Genomic DNA, 7,983 nt, shown 5'->3' with positions numbered 1-7,983 from the left:
AAATATTTTATAATGAAAAGATTAAAGTAAGGTACAGTCTGACTACTTCTAAGCTGACCATCTTTAAGAAATATAACCTCCACAAGAATTTAATTAAAGACTTGCAGAAATAAGATTATGTATACGGAAAGCTGGAATGAATATTTATTACTCAGTGTTTTATTCAATAGCTCTAAAAGTGCATCATGTATATTTAATAAGAAAAACATATATTTGGATTTTTGTATAAATTTTTATTTAAGCACCATGATTACAAGCATGTTTGTAGTTAGGTTTTAATCATAAACAGAATAACCCCCTTCACCAGTGCAAATTCCCCCCACCAATACCTCACTCCTCCCCTAACCCTATATTTGGTTTTTTTACTATTTAAATAATATAAGTGTTATTTATATTAAAAACAGTTCATATGCATTTTTTGTGCTTCTTAATTTTGAAGCCATATTTTTCTCTTAAAATATGATAGTTGGAAGTTTTATTTCCTTTATAAATATTTGAAACTTCTTTCCAATTTGAAAATGAAAGCATAGCCAACTTATTTGTGAAATGTTACTTGAATGTTCTTTGATTATTTAGTGAAGGAGTTCAAAGTAAATTCATCTTAATTCTCCACTGGAAATGAATTCCCCATCATTTTGACTGTGAGTTCCTGTGGTAAATGTATAGTCATTATTGAACCTGTGGAGTAGTAATTTTCTTCCACATAAGTATAATTTTATATTTCTCTAAAGAAAAGTTAAAAAAATGTCTAACAAAGAGAATGCCTGCTAAGGTAATCTTCTTAGGTAAATCCTTGTTTGATGTGGAACGGGGGATAAGGAAATAGGCCTGCTAGGTCACAAATAGAATGCTGGGATATTTGGTTCAATGTTGGATGTTTCCTCAAAGAACCCTAACCTTAAACTATGGCTATTCAAAATTACAGGAACAGGAATCAACATCATGTCATACAGATCAAGTGGGTCTCAGGTGCAGCTAGATGACTAAGTTATTGAGGATGGCTGAACCCAAGTGCTCAGGTCATGGAGTTCATGCAGATGTTATTAGTCCTGACCTCCTCAAATACTCACCTCAAACAAAATTGTGAGCCAATCCAGAGTGAGATAAAATTGTATTATTACTACTTCTTTTTGTAGACTCTCCTTTTCACACACCCTACACAGTTGTTCTCTAAATAAAAGGAAAGATAAAGTTCTATAGACCATGAGAGGGTTTATGGGATGGAACAAGGAAAAGGACTGCAAAGGGGGTTTTCTGGGAGGCCTGGATTCTCTGATGCTCCTGTATGGCTCAAGGAAGCCTGTGCTTACTTGACCTCACATTGCAAATACCCTGTTTAACTCAGAATGGTAAGGGTGGTGCTCTTCAAGGATAAATGGAGGTTTTCTAAAGAGTAACTGAAGAGAAGGCAGTTATTTTACAACTGTTTTCTGTTGGCCTCAAACTGTTTTTCTTTTTAAATTTAAATTTTATTTTTTCTTTAGTTAAACATCTTGATTACATATATGATTGTGATTAGGTTTCGGTCATGTAAAGAACACTCCCATCACCAGTGCAACATTCCCACCACCAATGTTCCAAATCTCCCTCCATCCCACCCCCCCCACCTGTACTCCAGACAGGCTTTCCAGTTCCCTCATTCATTCACATGATTATGGTAGTTCTCTGTGTAGTTATTTCTATAACTGCACTCACCACTCTTTGTGTTGAGCTTCATGAAGTGAGCTGGGAGTTCCAGCCCTCCTCTCATTGTCTCTGAGGATTGTTGCAAAAATAACTTTTATTTTTCTAAAAACCCATAGATGAGTGAGACTATTCTGCATATCTCTCTCTCTCTCTCCCTCTGACTTATTTCACTCAGCATGATAGATTCCATGTACATCCATGTATAGGAAAATTTTATGACTTCATCTCTCCTGACGGCTGCATAATATTCCATTGTGTATATGTACCACAGTTTCTTTAGCCATTCGTCTGTTGAAGGGTATCTTGGTTGTTTCCAGAGCCTGGCTATTGTGAATAGTGCTGCAATAAATATAGGTGTGAGGAAGGGGTTTTTGTATTGTATTCTTGTGTTCTTAGGGTATATCCCTAGGAGTGGAATAGTTGGGTCGAATGGGAGCTCAATTTCCAGATTTTGGAGGAATCTCCATATCACTTTCCATAGAGGTTGGACTAGACGGCATTCCCACCAGCAGTGGATAAGAGTTCCTTTCTCTCCACATCCCCACCAGCACTGATTGTTCTCATTCTTTGTGATGTGCACCAATCTCTGTGGTGTGAGGTGGTATCTCATTGTTGTTTTGATTTGCATCTCCCTGATGATTAGTGACGAGGAATATTTTTTCATGTGCCTCTTGGCCATTTGTATTTCTTTTTTATCAAAGTGTCTGTTCATTTCTTCTCCTCATTTTTTGATGTGATTAGATGTTTTTTTCTTGTAAAGTTCCGTCAGTGCCCAGGCCTCAAACTGTTGATAAGAATGCTAATTGTTAGAAATGCTTAGAGGCATTAGCCTGGATTTAGGTAAATTTTCCAAAGATTGGCTCTTTAAAGCTAATACTGTAACTGAACTAGTCTTTAAGCTTCGATTATGTTTGCTAGATACTTTTAAATTACAATTGTTCAAACAAACAACATCACCTCAAACCTGGTTTATTATTTGAAAGACCTTAAAATTACATAGCAGCTCTCTCCTGGAGAAGTTGGCTCATAGCTCACATGGGCAGGACTGGGGTCTGTTTTGCACTGGGGTGGGGCTGTGGGATTTTGCAGGCCTCTATTTTATTAGTACAATTAAGGCAATAAAAGTATGATTTAATTTAAAGCAGAAAGAGACAAAATAAGAAAAAAATCACTCACAACCAAATGACAAGTTATTTAAATAGAACACATTCTACAAATTAAGGTACATTTAATGCATGAATTTCACTTTCTTAGTTGTTGTTCAACTTAGTCTAGAAGTATAGGAAGTCCTAACCACTATATTACTCAAGAAGGAGAAATCAAAGTTGTCCAGATTGGAAAAGAAGAAGTTAAGGGATGGATAGTGGCTAGGACAGGGGCAGTTATTCATAATGTTATGGTTAGGGTTGGGTTATGATAATGTTAGGGTTAGGGTTAGGGTTCCTGTTAGGGTTATGGTTTAAATTTGGCTTTCTTCAAAGTTGAAAATAAGGGGCAAAATTTACAGTATAGTGGATAGAGCATTTTCTTTGCAAGTGGGTTTGATCCCCAGCATCCTGTATGGTATTCTAAGTGATTTCTGGGGACCAGAGCAATAGAGCAGCAGTAGGGCATTTGCCTTGCAAGGGGCTGACCTTGATTCAATCCCAGGATTTCCATAAGGTTTCCCAAGCCTGGAGTAATTTCTTTTTTTATTTTTATTTGTAATTTTTGGTTTTTGGGTCACACCTGGCAGCGCTCAGAGGCTACTCCTGGCTCTATGCTCAAAAATTGCCCCAGGCAGGCTCGGGGAACCATATAGGATGCCGGGATTCGAACCACTGTCCTTCTTCATGCAAGGAAATGCCTTACCACTGTGCTATTTCTCTGGCCCAGCCAGGAGCAATTTCTGAGCCCATAGCCAGGAGTAACACCTGAGCATCACCAAGTGTGGCCCTCCCCCCACTACCCCCCAAAAAAACAAACAATAAAAGTGATTTCTGAGTACAGAGTCAGGAGTAAGCCCTAGAAACAAAAACAAAAACAATTAAATCAGAAAAAGATAAAAAAAAAATGTAGGCATAGGGTAATTGCTCCCTAGGCATCCAAAAACTACAGAGGCTCGGCTGGGCTCAGAACACTCCACATGCCAGGATTTCGTGGGCCTTTGACTGGTATGATGGGGGCTCTGGGCAGGACAGCTAGCCATAGGACCCCTGGGCTGACCACTTAGTCCAGGTGAACAAGATTCCCCCCACACCAGGTGGGTCTTCAGGGCCACGCCTGGTTAATCGGGCCCTGGGGGGAGGGGGTGAGAAATTCCTCCCTAGGCATTGCTATTTTCTAATTGAAAATGTAAATTAGCTATAGGGTTTTTGTTTAATTTAGGCTAATTGGTTTGTTTCAGTATAATATAGTATAAAGTTAATAAGTATAAGGTTAATATAGTATAAGGTTAAGTTAATAATAAGTATAATTAATAAGTTAATAATAAGTATAAGGTTAATATAGTATAAAGTTAAGAGTTAGGTTTAGAGCTAGGTTACATTTTAGGTTAAAATTAGGATTTAGTTTTTGCTTTGTGGAAACTGAAAATAAAATATATAGGTCGGATTTATTTGGCAAATTAAAGCCTCTGGCAAGGTTATTACTAATTTCTCATATCAATCATATCACTTCATTAACTTTTATTATCTGAATTATTCAAGTTTATCTAGAGATAAACAAATTAAATTGCACACATATAAAGTCTATGATCAGTGCTTTATTCAAAGGCTAAAGCTAGTACCAGTAATCAGTAAGATGAAATCTCACTTAGATTCAATAAAGAAAGACCTTTTTAATAGTTATATATATTCTACAATGAAATGAGATTTAATATCAAAGTGAAGTGATCATATTAAACACATGCATAATTCAAATTTTCAGAGAAATTGACTAGAAACTTTTAAATGATACCAAAGTTAAAACTTTAATTATATAAAAATACTTTATTGTAGACACCTTTATCTGATCAAAGCTTGATCTTTCCCCATTTTCAGGCAGTTGTTTTTAATATACCTTGCAGGATACATTAAGCTTGAAAGTCTTAATTCTTTTCAATTATATCTACCATTTAATCCATGGGTTATTTGTTCACCTTTGATAATGCATTTTTGTTTTCTTGTTAAAAAAATGATGAACAAAGATTAAAAACATGTAAGGATATAGAAACCAAATCACTCAAGTTACCTCTTTCAAAATAATATAAAAGAAAAGTACAATTTGCATTTGCAAGCAACCTTTGTCAGTGTATTAAGTGCCAAATATTGGGTAGAAAATAATGGAGAAGTTGATGCTTAGGATTCAGAATTAATGAAGTCCACACCTTTCAATGCTTAGGAAATATTCCTAACATGTTACTCCTGATTATGTTCAGAAATTCATGGAGTGCAGGGAATCAAATCTAGGCCTCCTATACAAAACATATTTATTTGCCCTGGAGTTATCTTCCTAATCAAAATAATCATCATAGTAGACTGACAGGATCTTTTTCACTGAAGGGAACCAATTAAAAATTAATGTTCATGGGAATAATATCCAGGAATGTCCATAGGATAAAAAAATAACCAATCAACAACCAATGATAAATATAATATTTAAATTTTAACAACCAATGATAAATATATTAACCAATAAATATATAATTTATTTGTCTTTATTAACTCAAACAATCTCAAATTATTAACTGTTTCAGTTTTGTTGTTACTGTTTTTAGAACACATTTGGCTCTTTTTACAGTTTTTTCCTGACTTTGCTCAGGGTTCACTCTGCAGTGCATGAGAGACCATATGCAGTACCAGAAACTAAGCCAGACTTGGCTGCATGCAAGGCGAGCACTATATCCTCTGTACCCTCTTTGGACAAAACAGATAGAATCTGAATTAATATTTATTTGGAGAAGGCCACACCCAGGGGTACTCAGAGGTTACTCCTGGCTCTTTGCTCAGAAATCACTCTTGGCAGGTTGGGATGACTATATGGGATTCTGGAAATCGAACCCAGGTCCATCCCATGTCGGCTGCGTGCAAGGAAGACTACCTACCACTGTGCTATCACTCTGGCCCCTGAATGAATATTTCTTTAGGATATTTTCTTAGTACCATGGAATTTATGAAAAACAGGAGAAAAAAATTCTCCATAGGACCAGAAAGATAGTATGCAATTGCCTTGCTTGCCTTTGACTCTAGTTTAAGCCCTAGCACTACATGGTCTCCCGAACATCACTGGGTGCCACCCTTGAGTTCCATGGAACACCAAAGATGGTCCAGATACATCCTGACACTGAAGCCCCAAGTGGGTCCACATTCTTCTGCCCACATATGGAACTATTGTTAGCTTACCGGGACACATGAAAGTCCCTGGGCATTTTGTGCAGCATTTGGGAAACCCAAACATTCGTCATGGGCAACATAGCAGAATCAAAGACATTAACCAAAAAAAAAAAAAAAAAAAAGAACATATGATTTCTACATTTTAATGTTATTATTAAATCCCAATTCTTGTGTATCAGCTGTTAATATTCTGTTTGTAACATCTAATTTCTTTCTCTAAGAAAACCTTTTTCTTTGATCTAAGCCTGCTAATCACACTCCTAAATAGTTGGAGAGATACTTTCCCTTTTAAGCCCAAAAGCCTTGGTTTGGACCATATACAGGGCCTATAAAAATGTTAGGAAAGAATCTTTCCATAGTTAAAATCAAAATAATTTCTGTTTCTGTCTAGTACAGGGGTGGTGAACAGGATATTTAGTCTCACTCAAAATGGCAAAATGCAATATGTGTTTAATATATTATTGTTAAATTTATATGCTTTGTGAGTGTTTGTCTGTTTTGGCAGGTCACCTCATGGTGTGGCTCTCTGACTCTCACAGTTACAATTTTGGCTCTTTGTGTCAAACTTGTTAGCCACCCCTGGCTCTAGTAAATAGGTATGGGGAAAAGTCCTATTGAAAGATTTTGAAGTAAAGTGCATTAATTCAGAATTTAAACCAAACAATCTTCCAGTGCCAGAGAACCTTAAGTTGATATTTAAATTTAAATGTAATTTTAAAATTGGTTTTGTTTGAAAAAGATAGTTCTGAGCCAATGGCATTACTAAACTAATTGCAATAGACTTTTATGTAGACCATGATATAAAGTTTCAAGTAGGGAAGTTAGGTAAGTTGAGAAAGGGAAGAAAGCCAACACTGTGTGCTTAATAATTTCTCCCTTCTAAGGATAAGTATATTTTGTTAATAATAAAAAGTTAGAGGCTAACCTACTAGAAGAAATTCATATATTAAATCATCTAAGAAACAAAAGTAGTTGTGACTTTTATATGCTACTTCTTTTTAGTCATTTTTTTTGACATAGGTAACATTAATTTGATTGCCATGTCTGGTTTGATATATACACAGGGCTTGATGTATACACGATAAGAGGAAGTAGACAGAAAGCACTCTTACAGAAAGGATTGACCATGCTTATGGAGAAAAATTGGCCCACATAGGTAGAATGTTAAAACCTGAGAGACATTTATTAGCAAGGCACAAAGAGTATCCTCACTAATGCTGTAAGAACTAGTGAAGTTAAATATGAAACTTTATGAGATCATTCCAGGTTAAGTAGCATATAATTGTTAAATTGTCACATTTAAAATGAACATAAAATAACAATCCAAAATTAACAGACATGGGAAAATAAGGCAAGGAAAGTTGAGTTAATTTAAAATATAAAAATAAAGTAACCTTAGTCAAGTCTAAAATAATAGAATCCCTTTATTAATAGATAATCAAGGACAGCATATCCTCAGTGAAAATCCTCAGAGAAACCAATCAACCCACAGAGATATATGTATATATAAGTTATAGATAATAAATTACGTTATAGTGATATTGCACTTTAGTTATTATGGAAAGAAAAGATTGACCTAACCTCATAACAGGTCTCCTTATTTCTTCCCTTTTCTCCTGGACTCCTAAAATCTTTATTTTTTTGACTCCTAAAATCCTGTTCAGTACTACTTGAAAAGTCCTACTCATCTTTCTGTTTGACATTTAAAAGGATTACGTTACTTGAATTTCATTGTATATTGATAATGTGAAAAACAAAAGTACAAATATAAATGTATCCTTATTTTAAATTCAATAATATGCCACCTCATAATTTTGGATAGTTTTTTTTTGACAACAGATACAGGTTTCAGCAATAGATTCAATAAAAGACAGTTAACTGGGCTTGTTCCCTAATCTCAGCATTTAAATGTATCATTTAAAAGTCACTACTGATTATGGTACTG

The sequence above is a fragment of the Suncus etruscus genome, chromosome 2 (assembly GCF_024139225.1).
Source record: "Suncus etruscus isolate mSunEtr1 chromosome 2, mSunEtr1.pri.cur, whole genome shotgun sequence".
Taxonomy (NCBI): domain Eukaryota; kingdom Metazoa; phylum Chordata; class Mammalia; order Eulipotyphla; family Soricidae; genus Suncus; species Suncus etruscus.
The sequence above is the reverse complement of the archived record's forward strand: the minus strand, read 5'-3'. Positions refer to the sequence as shown.